Genomic DNA, 16263 nt, shown 5'->3' on the forward strand with positions numbered 1-16263 from the left:
GGAGGAGGACAGGGGGCTGGGGCACAGGAGGAGGATAGAGGATGGGGGAGCTGGAGGCTATAGGAGCACAGGGGGGGCTGGAGGCTACAAGAGGAGGACAGGGGGGGCTGGAGGCTACAGGAGGACAGGGGGGGCTGGAGGCTACAGGAGGACAGGGGGGCTGGAGGCTACAGGAGGACAGGGGGGCTGGGGCACAGGAGGAGGTTAGACGGTGGGGGGCTGGAGGCTACAGGAGGACAGGGGGGGCTGGAGGCTACAGGAGGAGGACAGGGGGCTGGAGGCTACAGGAGAAGAAAGGGGGGCTGGAGGCTACAGGAGAAGGACGGGGGGCTGGAGGCTACAGGAGAAGGACGGGGGGGCTGCAGGCTACAGGAGGAGGACAGGGGGCCTGGGGCACAGGAAGAGGACAGGGGAAGCTGGAGGCTACAGAAGGAAAACAGGGGGGGGGGCTGGAGGCTACAGGAGGACAGGCGGGGCTGGGGCTCAGGAGGAGGACAGGGGGGCTGGGGCACAGGAGGAGGACAGGGGAGCACAGGAGGAGGACAGGCGGGGCTGGGGCACAGGAGGAAGAAAAGAGGGTCTGGGGCACAGGAGGAGGACAGTGGGGGGGCTTGAGGCTACAGGAGGACAGGAGGAGGCTGGGGCACAAGAGGACAGGAGGGGCTGGAAGCAACAGGAGGACAGGGAGGGCTGGAGGCTACAGGAGGACAGGGGGGCTGGAGGCTACAGGAGGACAGGGGGTGCTGGAGGCTATAGGAGGACAGGGGGGCTGTGGCACAGGAAGAGGACTGGGGGCTTGAGCACAGGAGGAGGACAGGGGGGCTGGAGGATACAGGGGCTGGGGTACAGGAGGAGGACAGGGGGCTGGAGGCTACAGGAGGACAGGAGGAGGCTGGGGCACAAGAGGAGGACAGGGGGGCTGGGACACAGGAAGAGGACAGGGGGGGCTGGGGCACAGGAACAGGACAGGGTGGGCTGGGGCACAGGAGCAGGAAAGGGGGGGGCTGGGGCACAGGAGCAGGACAGGGGGGGCTGGAGGCCACAGGAGAACGATAGAGGACAGGGGGGCTGGAGGCTACAGGTTGACAGGGGGGCTGGAGGCTACAGGAGGAGGATGGAGGACAGGGGGGCTGGAGGCTACAGGAGAAGGATAGAGGATGGGGGGGCTGGAGGCTACCGGAGGAGGCTGGGGCACAGGAGAATAGAGGAGGGGGCTGCTGGAGGATAGGAGCAGGCTGCTGGTGGGCAGGAGGAGGCTGCTGGGGAAAAGGAGGAGGCTGCAGGAGGACAGGAGGAGGTTGCTGGGGAATAGGAGAAGGCTGCTGGGGAAAAAGGAGGAGGCTGCGGGGAAAAAAAGAGGAGGCTGCTGGGGGAACAGGAGGAGGCTGCTGGGGGAACAGGAGGAGGCTGCTGGGAGACAGGAGGAGGCTGCTGGGGGACAGGAGGAGGCTGGAAGACAGGTGGATGCTGGGGACAGGAGGATGATGCTGGAGGACAAGTGGAGACTGAGGACAGGAGGATGCTTGAGTAGGCTGGGGGACAGAAGGAGGCTGGAAGACAGGAGAAGGATGCTGGAGGGGGAGTTCAGAGGACAGGAGGGGGCTGGAAGGCAGGTGGAGGCTGGTGACAGGAGGAGGATCCTGGGGGACAGGTGGAGGCTGCTGGGGGACAGGTGGAGGCTGGAGGACAGGAAGAGGAGGCTGCGGGACAGGAGGAGGCTGGAGGACAGGAGGAGGAGGCTGGAGGCTGCAGGACAGGAGGAGGCTGGAGGACAGGAGGAGGCTGGCGGACAGGAGGAGGAGGCTGGAGGACAGGAGGAGGAGGCTGGAGGACAGGAGGAGGAGCCTGGGGACAGGAGGAGGAGGCTGGAGGACGAGCAGGAAGCTGGAGGACAGGAGCAGGAGGCTGGGGACAGGAGGAGGATGCTGAAGGACAGGTGGAAGCTGGAGGACAGGAGGATGCTTGAGGAGGCTGTGGGACAGAAGGAGGCTGGAGGACAGGAGGAGGATGCTGGAGGGGAGGACAGGAGGATTCTGGATGGGACTGGAGGACAGGTGGAGGATGCTGAAGGAGGAGGCTGCATTATGAGGAGGATAGAGGTAGGGGTACAGATAATATTATGTGGAAGTTTGGGGAGATAAATAAAAGTGGAAAATAAAATGTAAAGGGAGGATAAAATTAAAGAGGGGTTTTATATGTTGCAGATTTGCATTAGGGGGTAATATACGGGTCCATGGGGGGTGGCCAAAGTAAGGGGCATTGTACTATGTGGGGACCGTCAAGGTCGATATTATACTATGCTTATGGGTGGGATAATGGGCGTGGTTTAGAAAAAGGGGCTTTTGTCCCTCTTTCTCTCATCCAAAAGTTGGGAGGTATGGAGGTGGCGGAAACATGGTAGGCCACAAAGTGGCACAATGATAAGAGTGTGGAGGTGGCGGCAGCTGCAGGAGCCCACAGGTGGCAGCAACATGGTGGCAGCAACATGGAAAGCGTGGAGGTGGAGAGTGTGGAGGTGTTGGCAGCAGCGGCAACAGGAGGCCACAAAGTGGTACAATGATAAGAGTGTGGAGGTGGCAGCAGCAGGAACCCACTGGTGGCAGCAACATGGAAAGCCACAGAATGGTCCAATGACAGAATGTGGAGGAGGCAGCAGCAGCATCAGCAGCGGAGATGCCACATCGATTGTACATTACAGTTTTCCTGAAAATATCAGGCCTTTGACAAAAAAGAACACCAAAGGTGACACCAGAAGCAGCAGCATGAGGTCAGAGGTGTGGAAGTGGCGGCAACATGGTAGGCCACAGAGAGGCACAATGATATAATGTAAAGGTGGCATCAGTAGCAGCAGATTGGAGACGCCACATCCCTTATACATTACAGTTTTCCTGAAAAAAATCAGTCCTTTGACCTCATGCTGCTGCTGCTGGTGCCACCTTTGGAGTTCTTTTTTGTTAGAGATGTGGAGGTGGCGGCAACATGGTAGGCCACAGAGTGGCAGAATGATAAAGTGTGGAGGTGGAATCATTAGCAGCAGATTGGAGACGCCACATCCATTATACATTACAGTTTTCCTAAAAAATATCAGGCCTTTGACAAAAAAAGAACTCCAAAGGTGGCACCAGCAGCAGCAGCATGAGGTCGGAGGTGTGGAGGTGGCGGCAACATGATAGGCCACAGAGTGGCACAATGATATAGTGTGGAGGTGACATCAGTAGCAGCAGATAGGAGATGCCACATCCATTATACATTACAGTTTTCCTGAAAAAATCAGGCCTTTGACAAAAAAGAACTCAAAAGGAGGCACCAGCAGCAGCAGCATGAGGTCAGAGATGTGGAGGTGGCGGAAACATGGTAGGCCACAAAGTGGCACAATGATATAGTGTGATAGTGGCATCAGTAGCAACAGCAACAGAGTATGGAGGTGGCATCAGCAGCAGCAGGAACACGCAGAGTGGCACAATGATATAGTGTAAAGGTGGCATCAGGAGCTGTAGCAGCAGGAGCCTGCAGAGTAGCACCATGATATAGTGTGGCGGTGGCGGACAACTCCAGTCCCTGGAAAAGATGATAGGAGGCAGATGGAGCAACTGGCAGCAGATGTGTGGCATCAGGTCGGTGGCAGCATCAGAGTAGTGGCTGAGGCAGGTAGTTAGAACCCAGACTCATTTCTCAACTTTTGGAGGAGGCGTCATGGCTGATTTAATCTGATGCATTAGGCATTGCCGAGTTGAAATCCTGGCCAATCCAAGCCTGATTCATCTTGACATCAGTAATCCCCCGGTCAGACCTGACAGAGGATGGACAATGTCGCACATAAGCAGCGGCGAATTCTGTGCACAGTATTTCTATATAGTATGCCAGTTGTTTCTCCCTCTGAGTATCTGGAAAAAAAAGTCACCCATTTTTGCCCAGTAGGGAGGGTCCAATAGGGTGGAGAGCCAAAAGTCATCTCTATGGCGGATATTGACTATTCGGCTGTCACTAGTTAGGCAAAACAGCATCATGCGGGCCATCTGCGCAAGCGACTCTGAGGGACTCCCGACCTCCATCTCCACAGTATATTGCCACGGTGATTCTGGGTCATCTGCCTCATCTTCTACTTCTGGGTCATCTGCCTCGTCTTCTACCTCCTCCGGATGCTTCTGCTCCTCCACTCTTTCACTTCCACTCACCTGAGTGGAAAAACCACTGATTTCACCAGACTCTGCTTGTGCTCCAATGTCCTCCTCCTCATCCTCCTCCAGTTCAGCCCCCACCGGTCTCATGTGGCAATGCGATGTAGTCTCCACTTCTCCAGTGCCTTGACCAGACAGATTTTGCAGCATGAGTTCTAGGACATGAAGAAGTGGAATGATGTTTTTCATCCCACAGTCCTGGTGACTAACAAATAACGTAGCCTCTTCAAAGGGCCTGCGCAAACGGCAGGTGTCACGCATGAGCTGCCAGTGGCTAACATCAAAGTTACACAGGGGAGTACTACGGTCCACATGCATCATCAAAAAATCATTAATGGCTTTTCTCTGTTCATACAGGCGATCTAACATATGGAGGCTGGAATTCCAATGGGTGGAAACATCGCATATCAGACTATGTTGGGGTAGGCTGTTCTGATGCTGCAACTCGAGGAGGGTGTGCTTGGCTTTGTAAGAATGGCTGAAGTGCGTGCACAGTGATCTGGCCATTTTTAATATGTCTTGCAGATGGGTGTAAGACTTTAGGAATTTGTTGACTACCAGATTGAACAAGTGCGCCATGCAGGGCGCATTGACCTTCCCTCCTCGGTGCAGTGCAGACACCATGTTCCTTCCATTGTCTGTCACCATGCCACACATTGATTTCTTGTTGCATGACATGGAGCAGTTCCTCCCCTGTGTGACTTTGTTTGCCCAGGCAAGCCAGGTGTAGAACTGCGTGATACCGCTGTGCCCTGCACATCTGGTATGATGGAGCAGCACTTGTGGAGGCTGAGGGGGTGGTGGAGAAGGAGGAGGCGGGCTCTACCACAGGAGCAGCAGTTTGACAACGTGGAGGAGAAAGCACCGTCTGTTGTGGAAGTTGTTGGTGTGGCTGGGCGGGAAGCACATTCACTCAGTGGGCTGTAAAGGACATGTACTGGCCCTGACCATAGTTACAGCTCCACATGTCCGTGCTGCCGTGCGACTTGGAAGAAACTGATAAGTTCAAGGACTGGCCCACCTTCTGTTGTACATATTGGTAAAAGGCTGGCACAGTCTTTTTGGGAAAAAAAATTGCGGCTTGGAACTCTCCACCTCGGTTTGGCACAAGCCATTAGTTCTCTGAAGTGTGCAGAGTCCACGACTTGGAAAGAAAGAGACTGCAGTACCAAGACAAGAGCAGGGTCAGCTTCTGCACCTTAGGATGGCTGGACGCATAGAGTTGTCTCTTTGTAATCGCCTCCCTCAATGACTGCTGGCGCCAAGTTTACCGAGGAGCAGGAGCATCTGGATCTGGAGATGATGTCAAAGACAAACAGCTCCCATCGGCAGAGGTGCTGGAGCCTTGATTTGCTGAAACAGCGTGTCTGCCACTACGAGATGCTGCTGTTGCTTCGCCTGCAGGATGGACCGCATCTGACACAAGTTTCTCCCAGGCCATTGGATGGTGACGCTGCATGTGTTGGCGCAGGGCCATGATGCCAAGGTTAGCTCCCTGGCCACGCTTCACTTTCTACCCACAGATAAGACATATACCCATGTTCGGCTCCTCTGGTGTCTTTACAAAAAATTGCCACACCGCCGAGGTAATTTTACCACCAACGCTCTGCACTGAGCGACTACTATCGCCATTGCCTCGCTGGAGCCCCTGTGCCACTGCTTCCTTGGACCTGTGAGTCGGGATTTCTACCTCGCGGACGTTTTTCTCCAGTTCTCACACTGCTGCCACCCTGCTGACTCACGGCCACAGAAGCAACTTGCTGCCTCCTCTGCTGCCTGCCGCGCAAGCTGACACTCTCTTAGCCTGACTATGATGAATCCCCTACTAGACCCAGCTCCCAAGTGCGATCAGCTACATTATTGTCAATTTGCATTTCCCGGTCACTGCTACTCTCCTCACCGGTGTCAGTATGCACAGCTTGCCTACTGCAGGAAGCAGTGGAAGTCTGCCCTACCTCTTCACTGCCAAGCAGCTGTTGACTGTCCTCAAACACTTCGTCCTTGCTGAATAGTGGCGCTGAACCTTGTAGCTCTCTGGCTGCGGGAAAGGAACAGGACAGAGGCTGGTTGAGGACAAGTGAGGGCCTCTGACCTGCTCCTGGGCCATGGCAACTAATTATTGTATCTGAGGAACCCACAGACTCTTGGCTGGGGTTATCAGATGTTATATTTGAGGAATTGGATGACCTAGTCAACCATTCAACAACCTTTGGGTTGTTGATCAATAGACTGCTGCTAGATGACACCTCTGCCTGCTCCACCTGCCACCTTTCTGTCTGACATAATGGTTTATAAACTACGTAGACTTGACACGTAAATCTGGCTGTAAACTATAGGCCCAAAAATGTATGGCAATGTGCGTTATACAGATACCCCACAACTGGCAGTGTAATATCTGCGAAAATCACTGTATAAACAATGTGGATTTGACACGTAAATCTGGCTGTAAACTATATCCCCAAAAAAGGTATGGCAATGTGCGTTATACAGATACCCCACAACTAACAGTGTAACATCTGCGAAAATCACCAGGGATTGGTCCACCAATCGCTACTGCAGTGCATGAATGTGAAACAAATTTCTTCCTATTCGATTTTGTTACGAAATAGAACTGCTATTTGGTCTATACAGATCCCCCTTAAAGAACAACCAGGGATTGCATCAAGAATCGTTACTACACAAAACAGTAGCAGCAGCTAGACGCTACAGGCAGCACATGAAGTGTGAAGTGCCGAGATGGAAAATGGCTGGGTTTTATAGGGCTGTGTGACATCACATAAGCCTGGTGGTCGCTGATTGCCTTACAGGTCTGCAGATGTCATCGGGGGTGTTCCTTTCTCCTTCCCAGTGTTCTCTGCCCCATGTAACACGTTGTTCTAGCTGAAAAAAGAGGGGGAAAAAACAACTTTGTTCCCGCGAATCAGCATAAAATTCTAACCGAAGTAAGAATCTTTAGAATTGATTCGCCCATCTCTCTTTATATCTCGTCCACTAAAATTACTAGTAAAACATCAAAAAACCACAAACATCCCATCCATTTGACCAAGGAATTGTTTCCTCTGTTTTAAGCTGCTCTTTGGGATTCTTGACAATAATAGTATTACATGTTATTTCATTGTAACGTGTACTTTATCCACTGGTGTATTTATTTAGACCGGCATTTATAAGGGGCATATTTACATTTATAGGGTTGTTATGTTCAATGTGTACACTTTTTAAAAAAAACCTCTAGAATCCGAGGAGAACTGTGGGATCTCTTTCATACCTTGCTTCTGGAAGAGTCTATTATAAATCCTGCAATGGAAGCTATGAGATCCTCTGAGAGACTTTTTGCTTTTTTCAATGATGACAACTCCTCCAAGATGGTTGTGGCCCTTGAAAGCTTAACAGCCCTGATTGATGCCAGAGTCAGATCAACTCAGGGGCCTGTTGGTAAGCTTCATTTGTAACAGTCAGTATATTGTATGAGCGATCAATTCTCCTAGGGTTGAAGAAACCCAGGGAGCCTGAAATAATAATATAAAAATATAACATTTAAAAAAAATGACAAAATGTAAATTTTTTTTTAACCCCTTAACGCTGAAGCCACTTTTCACCTTCCTGACACGGCCCATTTTTTCAAATCTGCCCTGTGTCACTATAAGTGGTTATAACTTCGGAACGCTTCAACATATCCAAGTGATTTTAAAATTGTTTTCTCGAGACACATTGTACTTCATGTTAGTTGAAAAATTTTGGTGGTATGTTTGGCATTTATTTATGAGAAAATCAGATATTTGGTGAAAATTTGGAAATATTCTTGATTTTCGAACTTCAAAATGTTCTACTTTTTCCATACATAGTCATAACCGCAAAACTACTTAATAACTAACATGTGGACATGGTTTTTTATGCATACTCCTACTATTGTAGGATGTTATGGGGCTTTGAACGTTAGGTGCGATTTTTCACATTTTCATAAAAAATGCAAAATCCTGCTATTGAGGGACCTGCTCAGGTTTGAAGTCACTTTGAGAGACCTAAATAAAAGTAAAACCCCATAAATTACCCCAGTTTATAGAAACTACACCCCTCAACATCCTTAAAACAACCTTTATGAAGTTTGTTAACCCTTTAATTGTTTTACAAGCGTTAAAACAAAATTGGATGCAATTTTGAAAGTGAAATTTTTTTGGCTAAATGAATGTGTTTTTCAAAAAATTTACAAATTTTGAGTGGATAAAATACCAAAACACTCCACTAAATTTGATAACCTATCCCTCCCGCGTATAACAATACCCCATATGTGGTGGTAACCTGCTGTATGGGCACACGCCAGGGCATCAAATAGAAGCTGCGCCATTCAGAGCAGATTATGCATTGTCACTTTTTATTGGCTATACAATCTTTATTTTTTGGGCAATTTGGACATATAAGGGCTTATTTTTTGCGACATGAGATGCACTTTACAAATACTTCATTTTAGTGTGTCATTAGCTTACTCTTGAATGTATGGGTGAAAAGAAAATTGTCAATTTTGGTTTACTTCTTTTTGTATTTTTTGGGGGTCTTACACCGTACACTAAAAATACTATATTATCATTATTCTACAGATCACTACAATTACAGTGATTTATATAGTTTTTCATTTATTTTTACAATTTTACTGGATAAAAACTAATATAGAGGAAATCTAATTTGTTTTTGCATCGCCATCTTTTCGGAGACGTAACTTTAATATTTTTTGGTTGACAGAGCTAGTTTAGGGCTTATTTTTTACGTGTTGAGTTGTTCTTTTCAGTGGTACCAGTTTGATGCACATAACTTTTTTTGATCACTTTTTAGTACATTTTTGTGCAGAGATTTTATGAAAAATGTACATTTTTGGCGCGTTTTTCGGGTTTTGTTTTTACGGCGCTCACCGAGTGGGTCCAATAATGTTTCTGAGTTATTGTACGGATTGTTACGGACGCGACGATACCAAATATGTGGGGTTTTTTGGTCGATTTTGTTTTTTTCTCATTTTATTGCATGTGTATAGAGAATATTTGTTTTTAGGGGACTTTAACTTTGTTTAATTACTTCTTTTTATTAAAAAATGTTTTTATTTAATGATTTTAACTTTTTAAATTTACTTTTACAGGTAAGCTTGAACAAGCGATCCACTGATTGCTTGTTCAAGCTATTCTTCACATGTTTGTTCAAGCTATTGTCACAAGCTATTCTGCGCATGCTCAGTGTGTTACAGCCGGAAGGAGGATCGCGCAGCCCCGGGCACTGGTAGTCCCAAGGCTGCGATCGGAACAGCGGACCCCCACCGGTAAGCGCCGGTAAGGTCCGATTCACTTTAAATGCCCCTAACATGCCGCGGTCAGCGCGACCGCGGCGTGTTAGGATTTAACACCCGCGATCGGAGATTTCTCCGATCGCGGGTGTTAGAGGCAGGAGCCGGGGCCAGAAGCATGACGTAATAGTACTGCATTTTGCGGGAACGCACCTCCCGCGATGCAGTACTATTACGTCAAATGTCGGAAAGGGGTTGAATTTTCCCTATAAAAGGCTTAATTAGAGGATAGTAGGTAGCATACTGTAGAATGGATGTGTGGTAGAGACTGGCTGGAACATCTGGACCCTGATTGGGGCATATGGTTATTCTCCCCAATAAGTGAGCACATTTAAGTTTAAAATAGGACTGCAATTTGATGTGCTAGGACATATGTGGATGAACAGTTGATAGTCTGTAATTAGGTGAATTTAGCAAAGCCTATTATTGATGTCAAAGGTAGAGCTACTCTTAAATGGTGTCATAAACAGTTTTGGGTAGAACTAAGAATCGGCAGCGTGCTTGTAGCCCCTTTTTGATTTATACAATTGGTCCTTTCCCTAGTATGCATATAAAAACCAAAAAATAAAATCAGATTAGGCATTTTGGGACACAAAGAGATCTGATGTATTAAAATATAAAATTATTAACTAAAAAAAAAAAGTCCAAATTGCAGCTTTGTTCTACCCATAAATATTTGAATAAAAATTAATCAAAAGGTAATATAGGTCCTAAATTATATCAATGAAAACATCAGCTCATCATACTTCTTACCCAGCTCTCCCTACTGAAATATGAAAAATTATAGATGTCATATATGATGTTACAGGGAAATAATATTTTTGCAAAGTTAAACTTGTTACTTTTGTACATAGCTCCACCCCCTCTTCCTTATGCTTCAGGTTCCTCAATGGTTTTTAATGCATTTTCATTTTTTATGTTTATGTTCTATGTTTATGGTACCACTTTGATGGTCATTTTATCCTTTGGTTATCTGTTTGAATTGTTTCTTATTAGTTGGTGTCTTTTATGTTTCTTTGTTTTTTCTTATAGATACCCTTGGAGTATGCTGCCCTCTTCTACCAATCCACAATGCATTGGCCTAATTATCCAATTCCCTCGGCGACACTAACCTTCCTATTCACGCGTGTTCACTTTTGCACGGGGTTTTTCACTTTTGCACCATTCACTAAAAATCTTTTCCCTTTATGTATATTTTTCCCCTTCATGTATATACATCACTTGCAATTATGTGCATTATATATTTACTAATGTCTGTATTATGAGCCATAATCGATTATTCATTTTTGTGACACGTTAGACACTGTTGTTTATGTGTATATATTCTTGCATTTTTCACTTGCTCATTTGTCTGTCGTATATTGGGTTTGTGCAATATAATTATGCGTTTTTTGCAATATTTATTATAACACAGGTTTTATCCTGCTTTACATACTATTATCATGCACGATGTATAATTTTCCACACATTTTAATGGGCTCATGTGCAATATAAGTAAGTTGGTTTATGTAACTTTTCCTATGCACTTTCCCTGTATGTATTACCTTTTATGCCGTTCTCCCCTGTGCTAGGTTTCCCTGCCCTGCGCATGCGCATGTGTTCCATATGTTCATGCCGGGTCTCCTATGCCAGCTGACACGCGGGTGTTCTCGCGATGCTTTGCTGTTTCCGCGCATGCGCATCATACCTCCGGGCCGTGGGCGGTGTTTAGCGTGCACCGCCAGTCGCTTGCCTTTCTGGTATGTTTGTTAAGTCGCCGGCGGCGTGTAAAAGACGGCGGCGAGCGGGCGCCGGCATCTTTTTTACGATCGCCGCGCCCCCGAACGTCATCAGGGGGCGGCGATCGGTTGCCATGGTAGCCTCGAGTCTTCTTTTGACACGAGGCTACATGGCTTCTGGAGATTCGTTACAATGAGCCAGTGGCTCATTGTAATGAATGACCTGCAAAAATGCCATATATTGCAATACAGAAGTATTGCAGTATATGGTTGGAGCAATCTGACCATCTAGGGTTAATGTACCCTAGATGGTCAAAGAAATAGTGGGAAAAAAAAGAAAAAAATAAGTTTAAAAAATAAAAAAAATTAATAAAATATTAAAAATTCAAATCACCTAGAACTGATATAAAACATAATAAAAAGTAAAAATCACAAACATATTAGGTATCACCGCGTCCCAAAATGCCCGATCTATCAAAATATAAAAACGGTTACAGCCGGCGGTGACCTCCGAGGCGGGAAATGGCGCCCAAATGTCCGAAATGCAACTTTTACACCTTTTTACATCACATAAAAAATGAAATAAAAAATGATCAAAATGTCGCACAAACCTCAAAATGGTAGCAATGAAAACGTCGCCTCATTTTGCAAACAATGACACCTCACACATCTCCGTGCACCAAAGTATGAAAAAGTTATTAGCATCAGAAGATGGCAAATTTTTTTTTTGTCTTTTTTGTACACGTTCGCTTAATTTTTGAAAATGTATTAAAACACAATAAAACCTATATAAATTTGGTATCACCGCGATCGCACCGAACCAAAAAATAAAGCTGAGGTGTTATTTTGAGTGCACAGTCAAAGTTGAAAAAACTGAGCCCACAAGAACGTGACGTGCGTTTTTTTTTTCAATTTTTCCACATATGGAATTTTTTTTCAGCTTCGCAGTACACGGCATGTTAAAATAAATAACATTACGGGAAAGTAAAATTTGTTACGCACAAAATAAGCCCTCACACAGGTCTGTACACGTAAAAATGAAAAAGTTAGGGATTTTTGAAGTTGGAGAGCGAGAAATGAGCGGAAAAACCCTGCGTCCTTAAGGGGTTAAATACTGGACTCTCCCAACACATAGCACTCCCCTTGATAAAGCCTATCGGCAAAACACGTGTCGGGGTCCGTGGCTGGTTCTTTTATCCTGTGGTATGGTATATTTACTACCCTGTTTAGACTATAGATCTGGCTGTGTGAAAAATATAATTCTTCTTTTTACGCTTGTTTCCTCCCCATGCCTCATCTTATTATGGATTGTACAACCTACCTCTAAGTCTTCTGTTTTCTGGCTATTACCTCTGTACAAGCCACTTTTTATCCGTTTCTTTAGTCCACATATTACTGTCCGTACCTATATGTATTTTTATTGTGATAAATAAAGATTGATTTTGTGACATTTATTATAAGTTATTTATTATCTTTTGTCCAAACATTTTGGTGTTATATACTGTGCTGGTGGTGCATAGGCCCTCACCACTGGCCCCGTTCTCTTTTTGTTACTGTTGTACAGTAGCATAGAAGATTTTGTCCAGCAGTAGCGATTTCTGATTTTAACAGACAAAGATGCAAATCTGCTTATTCTGTGGCCACGTAGGGGCTTATTCGCATTCAGCAGAAGCAAGATTTGAGTTTTAAAAACCAGTCTTATTGAGCAGCCCAGATAGGCTACAGAAGTGTAGAAGCTTATTTTGTCCAGCAGCAGCTGATTCTAACTTTAACAAACAGTAATGTGAAATAGCCCAAGCCTTCTGCAATGAAGTAACAGCAGATTTTAACTCTAACTTCAGCGCACAGCGTGCGACACAGCCCAGATGATCTGCAACAGTATTTAGGCTAATTCATATCCAGCACAAGTAGGTTTTAACTGTGGCAAACAATAGCACAGGGATTCACACTGCTCCTATCCACAGTACATCACCATATCATTGCTCTATGTAAATCTTTTAGCATCTCAGCATATGCCGAACCTCTGGCATCCCGACATCCACTTCTCCCCTGCTTGCTGTCTCGCCTCAGCCTCATGCGCTTCTCACAGAACCTCATATGGGCCTTTGCATGCTGGAATTGTGCTTGCCTGCAGAGCGGGGCATCGTGGGAGGATGGGAGGGGTTGCATGCAGCACAGCTACATCATGCCGCTCTCAGTCTCCTTCTGGTTGCAGACAATCAGTTCTAGCCTACTGTGTCTAGTTTGAAGATGCATTTGGCCTCTTTCTGTTGGATAAGCCTGTCCCAGTTGCCCCCCTTTTTCGATAACCTGCAAACGTATAACTATTGTGATTGCTGGTGAAATGCTTTGCCACCGACGTGGCACGTTGGTTTCTAATGTCCTCCACCTAGTCCTGTATTCTCATCTTGAGGGTGCGTTATGACCTCACAGTGGGCAAGTACACGTAAGCATATAGACCTTCCCTGCTGTTTTGCATAATCTCTAATTTGAAAAGTCTCACCAGTGCTGGAACTTGTGAAAGTATTGCCAGGTAACACTAGTCCGCATTGGAGTCTCCCATGATTTGGGGTAAGCCATGTGGTGGGTGACTGTTGACCAATCTGTCATGCAAGTTTTTCCCCCTCCTGAAAGTCACTGAGGGTACTGCAGAGATGTTATTTGTCAGATCTGGATCCAGCCTCAGGACACGCCAATATTTGTTTAGGATCTGTCTGACATAACCTGTTTTTTCATCAAAGGTACCAATCAGTCGTATAAAGTTATTGGTCTTGGGGACAAGAAGTGTCTTCCTTTCTGTGGTGACAGCAATCTGAAATCTCTCTTAATATTTTAGTACTGGGGAATACTTTTTGAACAAATTTGGATGTCAGATCTCTGGATTGTTGGACAAAGTCTTCAGTGGGGCTACAATTCCGGCATAACCTGAGGAACTGTCCTCTCGGAATACCCCTCTTCATCTTAATAGCCTGTTGGTTGCAGTCTCTCCCCGATGGGTGATGGAGTTGTCCATCACTAGAGATGGGCAAATTTGTTAAATTTCGTTTTGCACCGATTCGCTGAATTTTTCGAATAAATTTGATTCGACCCGAATCGAATCAAAACATATCACTTTAAAAAACAAGCATTTCCTGGCTGCAGAGAGCCTGTAGGGTGTTGTAGAAGGTTGTGCCATGCTTATATATGCATAGGGAGCATGGTTTGGTCTTCAAACAATGTTGTGTTTTAGTATGACAGCCGCGGCTCTAAGAATCGCTTCACTCTTCACTTCCATGTGCACTTACATAGGCCAACTTTCCCAAATAAGCAAAGCGGGAATGCAGCCTGACAAGGTAACGTCTGTGCCAGCTCGAAAGGACCGAGCTGAGGACCAAGATCCCACTATAACATCAAAGAGTGCACTCTTTTTACACTGACATCAGATGATTCCATAGATTACGACAGAACCTGTTCTGTTAAACGCGGATACATGTGGAAATCCCCCCAAAAGAGTGCAGAGGATGTTGGCAGTAAATTTGCATTGAGGTCACTGATCATTTTGCCCTTCTTTTCACGCGTCAGTGTCCTCTATCAATCGGTCAATAATCCATCAGTATTGCTAAAGCCAAAAACAAACAGGAGTTAATCCAGAATAGAGATGAGCAGCAAATGGGATACTTGCATGTCCTCTGGGTTCTGTATCCACTCCTGCTTTTGGCTATCAATCCTGAAGCTTTTCATCCTTCTGACAGATGAAATGAAGGGGGAAACCAAACATAGTGGCAACGTCATAGAGTGATGGAGGGTGAAAACAGCATTATGGAAATCACAGGGTGTTCCAGGGAGACAGCGGTCAGTTGGCATCAGCATGAGTAGGCTGCAGAGTGGCACAATGACAAATTATGGAGGTGGCGGAAACATGGCAGGCCACAAAGTGGCACAATGATAAGAGTGTGGAGGTGGTGGCAGCAGAAGCAGCAGCAGGAGCCCACAGGTGGCAGCAACATGGTGGCAGCAACAGGGATAGCCACAGAGTGGCACAATGATTTAGTGTGGACGTGGCATCAGCAGCAGGATCCCACAGGTGGCAGCAACATGGTGGCAGTAACAGGGAAAGCCACAGAGTGGCACAATTATATAGTGTGGAGCTGGCAGCAGCAGCAACAGGAGGCCACAAAGTGGCACAATGATAAGCGTGTGGAGGTGGCATCAGAAGCAGCAGGAGCTTGCAGAGTGGCACAATGATACAGTGCGTTGGTGGCATCAGTAGCAGCAGCAGCTGCAGGAGCCCGCAGAGTGGCACAATGATATAATGTGAAGGTGGCATCAGTAGTAGCAGCAGCAGGAGGAGCCCACAGAGTGGCACAATGATAAGCGTGTGGAGGTGGCATCAGAAGCAGCAGGAGCCTGCAGAGTGGCACAATGATACAGTGCGTTGGTGGCATCAGTAGCAGCAGCAGCTGCAGGAGCCCGCAGAGTGGCACAATGATATAATGTGAAGGTGGCATCAGTAGTAGCAGCAGCAGGAGGAGCCCACAGAGTGGCACAATCATATAGTGTGATGGTGGCATCAGAAGCAGCAGCAGGAGCCCACAGAGTGGCACAATGATATATTGTGAAGGTGGCATAAGAAGCAGCAAGAGCGGCAGAGTGGCACAATGATATAGTGTGTTGGTGGCATCAAAAGCAGCAGCAGGAGCCTGCAGAGTGGCACAATGATATAGTGTGAAGACGGAATCAGAAGCATCAGCAGAAGGAGCCCGCAGAGTGGCACAATCATATAGTGTGAAGGTGGCATCAGAAGCAGCAACAGGAGCCCACAGAATGGCACAATGATATAGTGTGAAGGTGGCATCAGAAGCAGCATGAGCGGCAGAGTGGCACAATGATGTAGTATGAAGGCGGCATCAGAAGCAGCAACAGGAGCCCACAGAAAGGCACAATGATATAGTGTGAAGGTGGCATCAGAAGCAGCAAGAGCGGCAGAGTGGCACAATGATGTAGTATGAAGGCGGCATCAGAAGCAGCAGCAGGAGCCCGCAGACTGACACAATGATATAGTGTG

The 16263-nt window shown here is 46.7% G+C and overlaps 1 protein-coding gene across 1 annotated transcript in view; it reads right to left on the bottom strand.

Moving 5' to 3' along the window:
- EYA2 (EYA transcriptional coactivator and phosphatase 2) overlaps positions 1-13392 on the bottom strand; it is a 565525-nt gene extending 552133 nt beyond the window's left edge. The window contains exon 1 of the mRNA XM_072110580.1: positions 13241-13392. The gene's annotated coding sequence lies outside the window, so the exon portion shown is untranslated. The remainder of the gene's footprint in view (positions 1-13240) is intronic.
- Between the last annotated feature and the right edge of the window lie 2871 nt (positions 13393-16263).

This window comes from Engystomops pustulosus, chromosome 6 (assembly GCF_040894005.1).
Source record: "Engystomops pustulosus chromosome 6, aEngPut4.maternal, whole genome shotgun sequence".
Taxonomy (NCBI): Eukaryota; Metazoa; Chordata; class Amphibia; order Anura; family Leptodactylidae; genus Engystomops; species Engystomops pustulosus.